Source organism: Phyllobates terribilis, unplaced genomic scaffold (genome assembly GCF_046119375.1).
Source record: "Phyllobates terribilis strain yellow unplaced genomic scaffold, ASM4611937v1 Scaffold_6__1_contigs__length_29720123, whole genome shotgun sequence".
NCBI lineage: Eukaryota > Metazoa > Chordata > Amphibia > Anura > Dendrobatidae > Phyllobates > Phyllobates terribilis.
In genome coordinates, this window is record NW_027362766.1 from 7,879,449 (window position 1) to 7,883,455 (window position 4,007).

Consider the following 4,007-nt stretch of genomic DNA (forward strand, 5'->3'; position numbering starts at 1 on the left):
TTCCGGAAAGCCGTGAGAAAGGCAGGCAAGTCGGACACCAGGGGGTCTCCTCTCTCCCATAGAGGATTTAGCCAGGCCAGGGCCTCCCCGGTGAGATGGGACATGATGAATGCAATTTTGGCCCGGTCGGAGTTAAACTGGTGGGACAATAGTTCAAAGTGCAGGGTGCACTGATTTATGAAGCCCCGAGCCTGGGCGGAGTCGCCTCCGAAGCGAGGAGGTGCAGAAAGCCGGGGTCCGGGGTAGGATACCATGGTATTAGTGGGCAGCGGGGCTGCCGGATTGCGAGACATGGCACTGGCGGAGGTTGCTGGTGGAGCAGTCAGAGTGTCCAGGCGAGTATTGACATTCCGCAGGTGACCCAGGATGGACTCCTGTTGGGACCTTTGACGGGACAGTTCATGACACAGGTCCGAGAGCGAGGGAGCTTGGGTGCCACCGGGTTCCATGGCCCGAGCAAACTGTAACGGGTCTGGTAGGCGGAACCTCTGAGCTACTATACAAGGGGGCGGTCCTTGTAAGGGAGCGGGTGGCGACCAGGGAAGACGGGTAGGCAGTCACAGCAGGTGACCGGGGCAGTCTCTGGGTGAACGGGCAGGAGGTCACAGCAAGTGACCGGGACAGTCTCTGAGTATAGGGTAGGTATGACCTGTGACGGCTGAGCCTCCAGGTAGGCTAGCAGGCGGATGACAGAAGAGTGCTCCCAGGTGAGCAGGCGAGAGTCTCTGGAAGAGCAGGTGGTCACAGCACGTGACGGCAGAGCCTCCAGGTAGGTAGGCAGGCAGGCAAGTAGCGGAGGAGCGCTCCCAGGTGAGCGGGCGAGAGTCTCTGGAATAGCAGGTGGTCACAGCACGTGACGGCGGAGCCTCCAGGCAGGCTAGCAGGCAGGTAGCAGATGAGCGCTCCCAGGTGAGCGGGCGAGAGTCTCTGGAATAGCAGGTGGTCACAGCACGTGACGGCGGAGCCTCCAGGCAGGCTAGCAGGCAGGTAGCAGATGAGCGCTCCCAGGTGAGCGGGTGAGAGTCTCTGGAATAGCAGGTGGTCACAGCACGTGACGGCGGAGCCTCCAGGCAGGCTAGCAGGCAGGTAGCAGATGAGCGCTCCCAGGTGAGCGGGCGAGAGTCTCTGGAATAGCAGGTGGTCACAGCACGTGACGGCGGAGCCTCCAGGTAGGCAAGCAGGCAGGTAGCGGGTGTGTGCTCCCAGGTGAGCGGGCAAGCTGGTCCATAGACAGACTGACAGGAGTTGGAAGGCAGACCGTCGGACCTCAGGCAAGCAGGCAGGTAGTTGATGTGCGCTCCCAGGTGAGCGGGCAAGCTGGTCCTTAGACATACTGACAGGAGTAGTAAGGCAGACCGTCGGACCTCAGGCTAGCAGGCAGGTAGCAGATAATCAGGCAGGAATCTGGCAGGTAACTGGCAACGGGACCTGAGGGCTGAAGCAGAGTAGTGAACAGTGCAACAACATTGCTCGGGCACCTCCATTTTGGAGGAGGTGCCTTTTATATGGGAGGTCCTCCAGCAATTGGCCGGGGACACCTTAGGACGGCGCGCGCGGCCCCTTTAAGAGCGAGGGAGAGCGCGCGCGCGCGCCCTAAGCACAGTGGCCGGGAAGGAGCGCGCGCTGCCAGCAGAGCGGGAGGAGGACGCCGGGCACGGAGCAGAGAGGTGAGGGGAACAGCGTCCCTGCCTAGCAGAGGGCAGGGACGCCGGCGCTACACTCCTCTTGCACAGGACTGCTCCTCTCACTCCTCCTCCTCCTGCACAGGACTGCTCCTCTCACTCCACCTCCTCCTGCACAGGACTGCTCCTCTCACTCCACCTCCTCCTGCACAGGTCTGCTCCTCTCACTCCTCCTCCTCCTGCACAGGACTGCTCCTCTCACTCAACCTCCTCCTGCACAGGACTGCTCCTCTCACTCCACCTCCTCCTGCACAGGTCTGCTCCTCTCACTCCTCCTCCTCCTGCACAGGACTGCTCCTCTCACTCCACCTCCTCCTGCACAGGTCTGCTCCTCTCACTCCTCCTCCTCCTGCACAGGTCTGCTCCTCTCACTCCTCCTCCTCCTGCACAGGACTGCTCCTCTCACTCCTCCTCTTGCACAGGACTGCTCCTCTCACTCCTCCTCCTGCACAGGACTGCTCCTCTCACTCCTCCTCCTCCTGCACAGGACTGCTCCTCTCACTCCTCCTCCTCCTGCACAGGACTGATCCTCTCACTCCTCAGGACTGCTCCTCTCACTCTTCCTGCACAGGACTGCTCCTCTCACTCCACCTCCTCCTGCACAGGACTGCTCCTCTCACTCCTCCTCTTGCACAGGACTGCTCCTCTCACTCCTCCTCCTCCTGCACAGGACTGCTCCTCTCACTCCTCCTCCTCCTGCACAGGACTGCTCCTCTCACTCCTCCTCCTCCTGCACAGGACTGCTCCTCTCACTCCTCCTCCTCCTGCACAGGACTGCTCCTCTCACTCCTCCTCCTCCTGCACAGGACTGCTCCTCTCACTCCTCCTCCTCCTGCACAGGTCTGCTCCTCTCACTCCTCCTCCTCCTGCACAGGACTGCTCCTCTCACTCCACCTCCTCCTGCACAGGTCTGCTCCTCTCACTCCTCCTCCTCCTGCACAGGACTGCTCCTCTCACTCCTCCTCTTGCACAGGACTGCTCCTCTCACTCCTCCTCCTCCTGCACAGGACTGCTCCTCTCACTCCTCCTCCTCCTGCACAGGACTGCTCCTCTCACTCCTCCTCCTCCTGCACAGGACTGCACCTCTCACTCCTCCTCCTCCTGCGCAGGACTGCTCCTCTCACTCCTCCTCCTCCTGCACAGGACTGCTCCTCTCACTCCTCCTCCTCCTGCACAGGACTGCTCCTCTCACTCCTCCTCCTCCTGCACAGGACTGCTCCTCTCACTCCTCCTACTCAGGACTGCTCCTCTCACTCTTCCTGCACAGGACTGCTCCTCTCACTCCACCTCCTCCTGCACAGGTCTGCTCCTCTCACTCCACCTCCTCCTGCACAGGACTGCTCCTCTCACTCCTCCTCCTCCTGCACAGGACTGCTCCTCTCACTCCTCCTGCACAGGACTGCTCCTCTCACTCCTCCTCCTCCTCCTGCACAGGACTGCTCCTCTCACTCCTCCTCCTCCTGCACAGGACTGCTCCTCTCACTCCACCTCCTCCTGCACAGGACTGCTCCTCTCACTCCTCCTCCTCCTGCACAGGACTGCTCCTCTCACTCCTTCTCCTCCTGCACAGGACTGCTCCTCTCACTCCTCCTCCTCCTGCACAGGACTGCTCCTCTCACTCCTCCTCCTCCTGCACAGGACTGCTCCTCTCACTCCTTCTCCTCCTGCACAGGACTGCTCCTCTCACTCCACCTCCTCCTGCACAGGACTGCTCCTCTCACTCCTTCTCCTCCTGCACAGGACTGCTCCTCTCACTCCACCTCCTCCTGCACAGGACTGCTCCTCTCACTCCACCTCCTCCTGCACAGGACTGCTCCTCTCACTCCTCCTCCTCCTGCACAGGACTGCTCCTCTCACTCCACCTCCTCCTGCACAGGACTGCTCCTCTCACTCCACCTCCTCCTGCACAGGACTGCTCCTCTCACTCCACCTCCTCCTGCACAGGACTGCTCCTCTCACTCCTCCTCCTCCTGCACAGGACTGATCCTCTCACTCCTCCTCCTCCTACTGCACAGGACTGCACCTCTCACTCCACCTCCTCCTGCACAGGACTGCTCCTCTCACTCCTCCTGCACAGGACTGCTCCTCTCACTCCTCCTCCTCCTCCTGCACAGGACTGCTCCTCTCACTCCTCCTCCTCCTCCTGCACAGGACTGCTCCTCTCACTCCTCCTCCTCCTCCTGCACAGGACTGCTCCTCTCACTCCTCCTCCTCCTGCACAGGACTGCTCCTCTCACTCCACCTCCTCCTGCACAGGACTGCTCCTCTCACTACTCTCTTATCCTCCGGTAGGTGTCGCTCTCTGGTCGCGGACTGATGACGTCC